The sequence below is a fragment of the Paroedura picta genome, chromosome 1 (genome assembly GCF_049243985.1).
Source record: "Paroedura picta isolate Pp20150507F chromosome 1, Ppicta_v3.0, whole genome shotgun sequence".
Taxonomy (NCBI): domain Eukaryota; kingdom Metazoa; phylum Chordata; class Lepidosauria; order Squamata; family Gekkonidae; genus Paroedura; species Paroedura picta.
In genome coordinates this window covers 4,028,105-4,040,520 of record NC_135369.1, presented here as the reverse complement: position 1 = coordinate 4,040,520, position 12,416 = coordinate 4,028,105, and the positions used below count along the sequence as shown (strand labels likewise).

Sequence of the window (12,416 nt, the reverse complement as noted above, 5' to 3'; positions counted from 1 at the left end):
GTCAATGCCATTTTCTTTCCCCATAACAAGCTACGGATGCAAAAGCTGGACCCTGAAGAAGGAAGATGGGAGGAGAATAGATGCTTTCAAATTATGGTGTTGGAGACGAATGCAGCGAATCCCATGGACAGCCAAAGTTACCAACAAGACAGTTTTAGAGAGGAGCAAACCAACTATGTCATTAGAAGGGAAGATATTACGGCTAAAGCTCACTTACTTTGGACACATCATGCGATCAAACTCGTTGGAGAAATCATTCATGCTCGGCATGGTCAGGGGCAAAAGGAAACGTGGTCGCCAAAGGATCCGCTGGCTCGACATGATCAAAGCCGACACAGGATGACCATGAACCAACTCAAAGAAGCAGTCATGGCGTAGACTTTCCTATATAATCACCGAGGGTCGGACATGACTGAACAGATAACATCATCATCAAGCACAGCATGAGTTAAACCAGCAGCCCTTGACAGGGATGTAAGCCAAGTGATTTCACCTCTCAAGTTTTCAGCAGCAAATCAGTTGACTCCTTGGAAAACCCCAGTGCTTAGGGATGCCACCCTCCAGGTGGGGCCTGAAGATCTCCCAGAATTACAAACTATCTCCACAGTAGAGATAAGAAACCATAGCTTTGTTGGGTGGATTCTATGGTTTACCAGCGAGTCTAGGAGAAATGGAAGTCCTAGAATGACATCACGTCCCTGCAGACCTCCCTTCCCAAATTCCACCTCATATCTCCAGGAATTTCCCTGTCCACAGTTGGCTACTTTTGTTCAGTAAAGAGAAGCTTGGCGTCCAGAACTGTTTCATAATCAGAAGGCCCAGCTTGGCTACCTCTTGAAATATTGCCAGTGCTTATATGTCAAAATGACTTATTCTCAAGTCCAGAGGAAGAAGCTGAAATTGTTTGTTAACCAGGGAGGGGGAAGGAATGGATAGCAGCAGGGGGTGAACACCCCAAAGCATAATCTTTCCCCGCCTCCAATGAGAAGTTATATATTCTTGTGTCATTGTATTGTCCTACAAACAGATTTTGGAACTCCTCTGTGTCTATATTTCTTCTGCAATAAAAATATAAAAAGGTTTTTCTCTCCTTGTGATTCATTGGGAACCTATTGGACTATTTGTTCTAGTACTACAAGGGGGATTCATTTCACTATATGACAAGTTTACTACACCGTCCCCTGTCCTCCTCCAGCTCCCCCCATTCACAGAATCATAGAGTTGGAAGGGGCCATCCAGGCCATCTAGTCCAACCCCCTGCTCAGCCCAAAATTCCCGGAGCTTGTTCACACTTCTCCAATAAAGATGTACCTTGTGGAAGCTGGGATCCCGCGGATCAGCCCCTGTGTCCACCACATAAACACGAGCGGATCCCAGACAAGGAATGATCAGTTTGTTCCGCTTCTTGGTGGTATCTCCAAAACAGCTGCTGCAGGCGTTCCACCCGAAATGATGCAGTTCGTCATTGATGTAAGGCATGCACAGGCGGTGGATCACCTGTGTAGGAAGGCAGGAAGTTAGCAGGCATCATGAACATGGGACCTGTGGCCCCTGCCCACACCTTTCCTGGTGCCGGGCAACCGTTTTTAGAAAGTGGGTGGGGCTAGGTAGGGTTTTTGCCTTTTCTTCTTGGGATTGTGTTTCTTTTAAAAGTTGATTTTTGTGGTAAAATTAGGTGTCTCGGCTTATATGCGGGTCGGCTTATATGCGAGTACAGATGGTAGCTGTGCAACTTTCAGAAAAGATTGCTTGCTCAGTGTCTGCCACAACAGCACAAGGATCTTCACTCGATAACTGAAGGTCAACTTGGCAGTCATAGAATCATAGAATCTCAGAATCCTAGAGTGGGAAGGGGCCACACAGGCCATCTAGTCCCACCCCCTGCTCAACGCAGGATCAGCCCTAAGCATCCTAAAGCATCCAAGAAAAGTGTGTCTCCAACCTTTGCTTGAAGACTGCCAGTGAGGGGGAGCTCACCACCTCCTTAGGCAGCCTATTCCACTGCGGAACTACTCTGACTGTGGGCATACCCAAATAAAGTTCAGTGGTTGTGGTGAGATACCCAAAAGAGAGGGAGAGAGAGAAGCCTCTTTGGGAGTTGGGAGCCCTTTGGAATAGGTATGATGGAATATAATCTACAGGCCACAGCAAGACCCATTCTTGAATCATAGAATTTATGGATTTTTTTCTTTCATCGGGTTTCCTCGAGATCCAGTAATCCAGAAAGGTGGATAATCAATGCATTCTATATACAATGCATTCTATATTCAAGGACTCATAGCCCATGCTCTTCTTTATCTGTAGCTGAGACTCAAAGAATCCTAGAATCACAGAACCATAGAGTTGGAAGGGGCCTTAGAGGCCATCTAGTCCAACCCCCTGCTCAACGCAGGATCAGCCCAAAGCATCCTAAAGCATCCAAGAAAAGTGTGTATCCAACCTTTGCTTGAAGACTGCCAGTGAGGGGGAGCTCACCACCTCCTTAGGCAGCCTATTCCACTGCTGAACTACTCTGACTGTGAAAATCTTTTTCCTGATATCTAGCCTATAATGTTGTACTTGTAGTTTAAACCCATTGCTCACTCCATGGAACCCTCCTTGGGTCCCTGCGAGAGCAGAGAAAGTCATCCGGATTCCGCCCAAGAAAGTTTCAGGATGGTCATTACCCGAAATGCCAGGTCGGTCAAAAGGATTGTTCTGTGTACGAGTTTTGGATTGTTCTGCATACAAGCCCCGCTCTTTGCCAACTGCAGCTGGTTTTAGCAAATCCGTTTGTTGGCTTAGTGGAGGAGGTAGGCAACGTCGCCCCCTCCTGGAAGCGCAGATACACTGGCTTGTAATGTTCTGTTTTTTGTCTCTGGCAATCCTCGCTCACTTAAACATTCCTCCTGCTTTCCTAAGATTTCCAGCCCTTTATAGCTTCTTTTATGTTTTTATCATCTCATCAACCCCCTCTGGCTCCTCGTGTATAACTTAATTAGACCAGCTTCTGTCAGTGAAGTCATTACTTGAGGCCTGCAGATCAGGCTGTTGCCTAACTTGTCCTGGGAGGGGTGATTTGGACACCTTTTAAGGAATTCTTCAGGTAGCAGACTCAAAAGGCTGGCCTCAGGAGACTGTATGCAGGCTCAAAGCCAATGGGGGGAAAAACAGTATCTTGTCAGAGCCTTGGAGCACTTATGGGAATCTTAAAACCTCTCAATATCCCATGGATCCACTGGCACCTGGGACAGTCTAGGGTTCTGTAGAATCAAGACAAATTTGCCCACTTCTGGAATAGTGTAAAAGGGTGATAAACATGAAACCGTCAGAAGAGCCCTGCTGGATCAGTCCATCCAATCCAGTATCCTGCCTCTTACAGTGGCCAACCAGTTCCTCTGGAGAGCTATCAACCATCTTTTCTTGGATGCTTTAGGATGTTTAGGGCTGATCCTGCATTGAGCAGGGGGTTGGACTAGATGGCCTGTATGGCCCCTTCCAACTCTATGATTCTATGATTCTAACCAGGCATAGAGGCCAAGGCCTTCATAAGAACTTCAGAAGATGCATTGCTGGATCAAACTGGTGGTCCATCTAGTCTAGCCTCCAGTCTCACACAGTGGTCAACCAGATCCTTTGGAGATCCAACCACAGGCCCTAGAGGCCAGGACCTTCATGGGAAAGACCCCTCATGGAGCAAACCAGTAGCCTATCTAGTTCACCATCCTACAGAGCTGATGCTCTTACCCAACAAGGGACGTTCTTCTGCTTCCTCCTGGATGGTGGAAACTACTGTCCATCTGCAACCGACTTATGGTGACCCCTCAAAGGGTTCTCCAGGCAAGAGACAACCATGGACTTTCTTGGTGGTCTCCCATTCCAGTACTAACCAGGGCCAGCCTTGCTTAGCTTCAATTACCTGCCGAGCTTGGGCTACCCTGGGCTATCCAGGTCAGAGCATGTTCATTTCTACCCTCCTTTAACCCATCCCGGGAACCTGAGGGGAGGAACAACAAAGTAAGACATTCTCAAAGGAAAAGATCTCTGGACCTTGCAGTTAGTTGGGGATTCTGGATCTACATCCACCGTCGCCAGGTAGTCGGGCGCTTGGGTGCCGGAGCCGGTTAAGATGCAAGAAACATACATGAGTCTCTCTCTGGGACCTTGGAAAGCAAAGAGGACTTTTAGCAAGGAAGCCCTGGAGCAAAGGAAAAGCAGCAACAGCCTTCTTGATTCAAGGCCCTCTCCCTCCAATGAGCAGGTTTCTGCTTTCAACCAAAGATTCGTTTCATATTAAAAAAGAGCAAGAGCCCAGTAATAATTAATTTTGCATTAATTTCATCTCATTGGATCTTCGTCCTCCCTCTGGGGCAAGAGAGAACAACTCTGCTCCATCCTCTACATAGAAGACTTTTGAATACTTGAAGATGGTTATCAGATCCCCTCTCAGTCGTCTCCTCTCCAGGCTAAACAGACCAAGCTCCCCCAACCTTTCCTCCTACGTCTTGGTCTCCAAACCCCTCACCATCTTTGTTGCCCTCCTCTGGAAACGCTCCAGTTTGTCCACATCCCTCTTCAACTGGGGTGCCCAAAACTGAATGCGGGACTCCAAGTGAGGCCGAACCAGAGCAGAGAACAGTGGTACCATCACCTACTGTGATCTGGACACGATACTCCGTTTGATGCAGCCCAAAATCCCATTTGCCTTTTTAGCCACCGAGTCACACTGCTGACTCATGTTCAATGTCTGGTCTACTAAGACTCCACAGGCTCAAAAAAGTTAGGGACCCCCTCCTCTAGGAAGCACCCTTCGGCTGAGGCTCAAGTGAACTTGGTGTCCCAAAGGACTTACCTTTTATGGCATCCTGAGGAGTTGGATACCCAGGACCAGTTCCACATCCACAGTTCCCTGGTCCATTTGAAGGGAGGGAGAGAAAAAAGCATAAGAACATAAGAATTACCCTACTTCTTACCGGCCAACAACAGGACAGACCAGTGAACTAGTGAGCAGACCAGCGACCCATCTAGTTCAGCCTCCCATCTCACCCAGGGGCCAGCCAGTTCCTCTGCAGGGCCAGCCACAGGGCAGAGAGGCCGAGGCCTTCCCCTGAGAAGACCCTCAGAAGAGCCCTGCTGGGTAGGCAAGGGAGGGTCCCTCCAGTCCAGCCTCCCCTCTCACCCAGGGGCCAGCCAGTTCCTCTGCAGGGCCAGCCACAGGGCAGAGAGGCCTTCCCCTGAGAAGACCCTCAGAAGAGCCCTGCTGGGTCAGGCCAGGGAGGGTCCCTCCAGTCCAGCTTCCCGTCTCCCCCAGGGGCCAGCCAGTTCCTCTGCAGGGCCAGCCACAGGGCAGAGAGGCCGAGGCCTCCCCCTGAGAAGACCCTCAGAAGAGCCCTGCTGGGTCAGGCCAGGGAGGGTCCCTCCAGTCCAGCCTCCCGTCTCATCCACGGGCCAGCCAGTTCCTCTGCAGGGCCAGCCACAGGGCAGAGAGGCCAAGGCCTTCCCCTGAGAAGACCCTCAGAAGAGCCCTGCTGGGTCAGGCCAGGGAGGGTCCCTCCAGTCCAGCCTCCCATCTCACCCAGGGGCCAGCCAGTTCCTCTGCAGGGCCAGCCACAGGGCAGAGAGGCCGAGGCCTTCCCCTGAGAAGACCCTCAGAAGAGCCCTGCTGGGTCAGGCCAAGGAGGGTCCCTCCAGTCCAGCCTCCCGTCTCACCCAGGGGCCAGCCAGTTCCTCTGCAGGGCCAGCCACAGGGCAGAGAGGCCGAGGCTTTCCCCCGAGAAGACCCACAGAAGAGCCCTGCTGGGTCAGGCCAGGGAGGGTCCCTCCAGTCCAGCCTCCCGTCTCACCCAGGGGCCAGCCAGTCCCTCTGCAGGGCCAGCCACAGGGCAGAGAGACCCTCAGAAGAGCCCTGCTGGGTCAGGCCAGGGAGGGTCCCTCCAGTCCAGCCTCCCGTCTCCACCAGGGGCCAGCCAGTTCCTCTGCAGGGCCAGCCACAGGGCAGAGAGGCCGAGGCCTTCCCCTGAGAAGACCCTCAGAAGAGCCCTGCTGGGTCAGGCCAGGGAGGGTCCCTCCAGTCCAGCCTCCCGTCTCACCCAGGGGCCAGCCAGTTCCTCTGCAGGGCCAGCCACAGGGCAGAGAGGCCGAGGCCTTCCCCTGAGAAGACCCTCAGAAGAGCCCTGCTGGGTCAGGCCAGGGAGGGTCCCTCCAGTCCAGCCTCCCGTCTCACCCAAGGCCCAGCCAGTCCCTCTGCAGGGCCAGCCACAGGGCAGAGAGACCCTCAGAAGAGCCCTGCTGGGTCAGGCCAGGGAGGGTCCCTCCAGTCCAGCCTCCCGTCTCACCCAGGGGCCAGCCAGTTCCTCTCCAGGGCCAGCCACAGGGCAGAGAGGCCGAGGCCTTCCCCTGAGAAGACCCTCAGAAGAGCCCTGCTGGGTAGGCAAGGGAGGGTCCCTCCAGTCCAGCCTCCCCTCTCACCCAGGGGCCAGCCAGTTCCTCTGCAGGGCCAGCCACAGGGCAGAGAGGCCAAGGCCTCCCCCTGAGAAGACCCTCAGAAGAGCCCTGCTGGGTCAGGCCAGGGAGGGTCCCTCCAGTCCAGCCTCCCCTCTCACCCAGGGGCCAGCCAGTTCCTCTGCAGGGCCAGCCACAGGGCAGAGAGGCCAAGGCCTTCCCCTGAGAAGACCCTCAGAAGAGCCCTGCTGGGTCAGGCCAGGGAGGGTCCCTCCAGTCCAGCCTCCCGTCTCACCCACGGGCCAGCCAGTTCCTCTGCAGGGCCAGCCACAGGGCAGAGAGGCCAAGGCCTTCCCCTGAGAAGACCCTCAGAAGAGCCCTGCTGGGTCAGGCCAGGGAGGGTCCCTCCAGTCCAGCCTCCCATCTCACCCAGGGGCCAGCCAGTTCCTCTGCAGGGCCAGCCACAGGGCAGAGAGGCCGAGGCCTTCCCCTGAGAAGACCCTCAGAAGAGCCCTGCTGGGTCAGGCCAGGGAGGGTCCCTCCAGTCCAGCCTCCCGTCTCCCCCAGGGGCCAGCCAGTTCCTCTGCAGGGCCAGCCACAGGGCAGAGAGGCCGAGGCTTTCCCCCGAGAAGACCCACAGAAGAGCCCTGCTGGGTCAGGCCAGGGAGGGTCCCTCCAGTCCAGCCTCCCGTCTCACCCAGGGGCCAGCCAGTCCCTCTGCAGGGCCAGCCACAGGGCAGAGAGACCCTCAGAAGAGCCCTGCTGGGTCAGGCCAGGGAGGGTCCCTCCAGTCCAGCCTCCCGTCTCCCCCAGGGGCCAGCCAGTTCCTCTGCAGGGCCAGCCACAGGGCAGAGAGGCCGAGGCCTTCCCCTGAGAAGACCCTCAGAAGAGCCCTGCTGGGTCAGGCCAGGGAGGGTCCCTCCAGTCCAGCCTCCTGTCTCACCCAGGGGCCAGCCAGTTCCTCTGCAGGGCCAGCCACAGGGCAGAGAGGCCGAGGCCTCCCCCTGAGAAGACCCTCAGAAGAGCCCTGCTGGGTCAGGCCAGGGAGGGTCCCTCCAGTCCAGCCTCCCGTCCCTCACAGGGGCCAGCCAGTTTCTCTGGAGGGCCAACACAGGGCAGAGAGGCCGAGCCCTTCCCCTGATGCTGCCTCCTGGCTCTGGGATCCAGAGGTTTAATGCAGGGCCTGTAAAACAGAGCTCTTCCACCAGGTCTATGGTTGAGGCTGGGGTTGGCGAGGTAGATCTATTGCCCTTCCCTTGGGGTTTGAAGTGTACGTCGTTCTTTCTCCATTTTCTCCACCGCCTTCGGCAGTAGGGGTGGTTATGGGATTTTTTCCCGCCATGTTGGGTTTTTTTGATGTCTTTTTAATGGGAGTTTTAATGGGGTTTTATTGTTACCTGCCACGAGTCTGCTAGGGAGTGGTGGGAAATAAATCTAATAGTAATAGTAATAGTAATAGTAATAGTAATAGTAATAGTAATAGTAATAGTAATAGTAATAGTAATAGTAATAGTAATAGTAATAGTAATAGTAATAGTAATAGTAATAGTAATAGTAATGTGGAGGTTCCCATGGCTAGTAACCATTGATGAATCCATCTAATCCCCTTTTAAAGCTGCTTGTTCACGTGGTCACCACAACATCTTCCAGCAGCAGATTCCACGTGTTCATCACTCTCTGTGCCAAGCAGTGAGATCTGCTCTCAGAGCGTCTGGACCTACGTTCCACCCCCAAAATTACAGCCAACCCTTGGGCCACAAACTGAGGTGCAATGCAATCGCACACTCACAACCTTTTGCTAGCTTTCTCCAAGGGCCGCTATCCCCCAAATAAGTCTAGGATGCATTTGAAGAATGGGCACGGACAGGAGATCAAGAGTCCATCTGCAACAACCAGATTGAAGAGTCTACAGCAGGGGTAGTCAAACTGTGGTCCTCCAGATGTCCATGGACTACAATTCCCATGAGCCCCTGCCAGCAAATGCTGGCAGGGGCTCGTGGGAATTGTAATCCATGGACATCTGGAGGACCACAGGCTGACTACCCCTGGCCTACAGGACTGGTGAATTGCAATAGATTCTAATCTGGAGAACCAAGTTTGATTCCCCAGTTATCCTGCATCTGAAGCCTGCCAGGGGACCTCAGGCCAGTCACAGTTCTCTCAGAGCTCTCTCAGTCCCACGTACCTCAGAAGGTGCCCACTGTGAGGGGAGGGAGGAAAGACCGCTGTAAACCAGTTTGAGAGCCCTTAGAGCAGTTTCTCTCAACTTTTTTATTACTGAGACCCCCTGAAACATTCCTCAGGCTTCGAGAAACCCCAGAAGTGGCTCAATCGGGCAGAATATGGTTGGGAAGCATTGCTGTGGACACGCCCACCTGGGGCCCCTCCCCTTCCCACCCCCTCCAGGCCCATCATTGGACCTTTTGGGAGGGGGCTGGTGGGTTGACACGACCATATATAGTCATCGCCTAATAAATGTTTAGCAAATTTTTAAAGATATATCCCACCCATTTAGGAAATCCTTCGAGGGCCGTCACGGAACCTTGGCTGAGAAAGCTTGCCTTAAAGGTAGAGAAAAGCTCACTGAATAAAACCCAGTTCTATTTCTTTGCCAGCAGAGTGCAAAGGCTCAGGTCAGCCTCAGTCCCTGGTCCAGCCAACCCCTGTTGAAGATGGACCCTTCCTTACCTTTACTTGACACCTGTGGGACCGATCCCTTCACTGTCTGCAAATCCTTCACTAGCTGCTGATCAAGAGACATCTCTGCATTCGGGGCTCGTGCGTCTGTATGGCAGTTGAAAGATGCACATTGTCATCTGCACAAACCCGAAGGGATCTTATATACAGACAGTTGTAGGAGAGAGTAAACACGAAGGCAGGGTGGAGTCGTGGCCGGTTTCCCTGCCTCCTTCCAACCCCCTGAGAGCACCCGTTGAGGTAATTGAGGTAATTAACACCTCCCCTTATCTTGAGAAGACAGAAACAAGATTTCGATCTTGGCCAGCCAAGTTTTTCCTTCTTAATGCACTGAGAAATGGCACTACACATTTCAGAGAGGAGACCCAATTGGTACCAACTCGTATTTCCAAAGGACACAGCACATTCCATGCTCCATTGCAAGAAGAAGACGAGTTTTTAGAGCATGAAGCTCTGTCAGTTCCAACCAGCTGGTGGTCCGTGGCCCCCGAAGCATACACTTGTCCTCCTCAGCCAAGACCAGGGCCTCTTTACTCCTGGCCCCAGCCTGGTGGAAAGACCTCACAAAAGATATGTGGAGCCTTCAGGAGTTTTGAAGCGCCTGCAAAATGCAGTTCTTCTGTCAGACATTTAGTTGGGGCCAATGAATGATCTGCAGTAGAGCACCTTTACTGGCCTCCTCCCATAAAAACCCAAGAAGAACTCCTCCCTGGAACAAATAAGATCTATCTGAGGGGATCTAATATCAGCAAATAGGCTGTGTTGAGTAGGGAATTCTACTTTTCTTATAGTTTTGGTTGTATTGTATCTAATGATGATGTTGATGATGATAATGTTATCTGTTCAGTCCTGTCCGACCCCCGGTGATTCTATAGGAAAGTCTTCATGTGCCCCTGTCTCTGACTGCTTCTTTGAGTTGGTTCATGGTCATCCCTGTGTCAACTTTGATCATGTCGACTCAGCAGATCCCTTGGCGACCACGTTTCCTTTTGCTGTTGACCATGCCAAGCATTAATGATTTTTCTAAGAAGTTTGATCTCATGATGTGTCCAAAGCAAATGAGCCTTAGCCCTAATATCTTCCCTTCTAATGACATAGTTGGTTTGCTCCTCTCCAAGACTGTCTTTTTGGTAACTTTGGCTGTCCATGGGATTCACAGCCTTCATCTCCAACACCATAACTCGAAAGCATCTATTCTCCTCCCGTCTTCCTTCTTCAGGGTCCAGCTTTCGCATCCATAGCTTATGTATTTGTATTTGTCAAGTTGGGATAATGTATCTATCAAGCTGTAAACCACCACATGCCAGCATTCAGGATGAACGGTTATTTAAATCCATATAAATCCATATATATATATATATATATATATATATATATATATATATATATATATATATATATATATATATATATATATATATATATATATATATATATTGTTGTTGTTGTTGTTAGGTGCAAAGTCGTGTCCGACCCATCATGACCCCATGGACAATGATCCTCCAGGCCTTCCTGTCCTCTTCCATTCCCCGGAGTCCATTTAAGTTTGCACCGACTGCTTCAGTGACTCCATCCAGCCACCTCATTCTCTGTTGTCCCCTTCTTCTTTTGCCCTCGATCGCTCCCAGCATTAGGCTCTTCTCCAGGGAGTCCTTCCTTCTCATGAGGTGGCCAAAGTATTTGAGTTTCATCTTCAGGATCTGGCCTTCTAAGGAGCAGTCCGGGCTGATCTCCTCTAGGACTGACCGGTTTGTTCACCTTGCAGTCCAAGGGACTCGCAAGAGTCTTCTCCAGCACCAGAGTTCAAAAGCCTCAATTCCTTGACGCTCGGCCTTCCTTATGGTCCAACTTTCACAGCAATACATTTCAACTGGGAATACCATAGCCTTGACTAAACGCACTTTTGTTGGCAGGGTGATATCTCTGCGTTTTAGGATGCTGTCTAGATTTGCCATAGCTTTCCTCCCCAGGAGCAAGCGTCTTTTAATTTCTTTGCTGCAGTCCCCATCTGCAGTGATCTTGGAGCCCAGGAGAATAAAATCTGTCACTACATCCATTTCTTCCCCATCTATTTGCCAGGAATTGAGAGGGCCGGATGCCATGATCTTTGTTTTCTTGATGTTGAGTTTCAAGCCAACTTTTGCACTCACCTCCTTCACCCGCATCAACAGGCTCTTTAGTTCCTCTTCACTTTCTGCCATTAGAGTGGTATCATCTGCATATCTGAGGTTGTTGATATTTCTCCCTGCAATCTTTTTTTTGAGTTTTTTTTCTTTCTTTTTTTGATCTTTCAACCTACCCCCTACCAGCTATCAAGTACTAGATTATCTCCCTTGATCCCAATTTGTGACCTACCCCCTACCCCTTGCTAAAGCATCCAAGAAAAGTGTGTATCCAACCTTTGCTTGAACACTGCCAGTGAGGGGGAGCTCACCACCTCCTTAGGCAGCCTATTCCACTGCTGAACTACTCTGACTGTGAAAATGTTTTTCCTGATATCTAGCCTACATCGTTGTACTTGAAGTTTAAACCCATTACTGCGTGTCCTCTCCTCTGCAGCCAACAGAAACAGCATCCTGCCCTCCTCCAAGTGACAACCTTTCAAATACTTAAAGAGGGCTATCATGTCCCCTCTCAACCTCCTTTTCTCCAGGCTGAACATTCCCAAGTCCCTCAACCTATCTTCATAGGGCTTGGTCCCTTGGCCCAAGATCATCCTCGTTGCTCTCCTCTGTACCCTTTCAATTTTATCTACGTCCTTCTTGAAGTGAGGCCTCCAGAACTGCACACAGTACTCCAGGTGTGGTCTGACCAGTGCCGTATACAATGGGACTATGACATCTTGTACCCAGCTGCAGAGGTTCAATGAATAGTGAACCCACATGGAGCTCCCAGCAAGTGGCCAGTGGAGATCTCCATGGATGCAACAATGGTCAAGGAGACGTGTGAATGATCCCGGAAGAATCTGGATGAACCAGATGCCTATCTGCCATAGAATACCACTGCTGGAGATGTCTAATAAGAAAACACACCATTGAGAATTTGGGAGAGCTTTTGGAAGAGAGTTAATGACTGATAACTAGACATCTTTCATTAAGTGACTCTGATACTTTACGGCTCTCACTTCGGAGCTTTTATTGGCTGTTCTACATATTTTATATGTGTTAAGAACTGGTGTGTGTTAATACCAAACCTTTGAAGAAGACCCTATAAGGGCTGAAACATGTCAGTCTTTTGGTTCATATACTGCATAGCAGACTGGTTGCGATAGCCTATGGCCTGGACATATGTTTTTAATT

General features: G+C 51.0%; 1 protein-coding gene across 1 annotated transcript in view; it reads right to left on the bottom strand.

Annotated features, from left to right (window-relative positions):
- LOC143829407 (methanethiol oxidase-like) overlaps positions 1-269 on the bottom strand; it is a 16,677-nt gene extending 16,408 nt beyond the window's left edge. Inside the window, exon 1 of the mRNA XM_077320231.1 lies at positions 218-269. The gene's annotated coding sequence lies outside the window, so the exon portion shown is untranslated. The remainder of the gene's footprint in view (positions 1-217) is intronic.
- Positions 270-12,416: the final 12,147 nt, after the last annotated feature.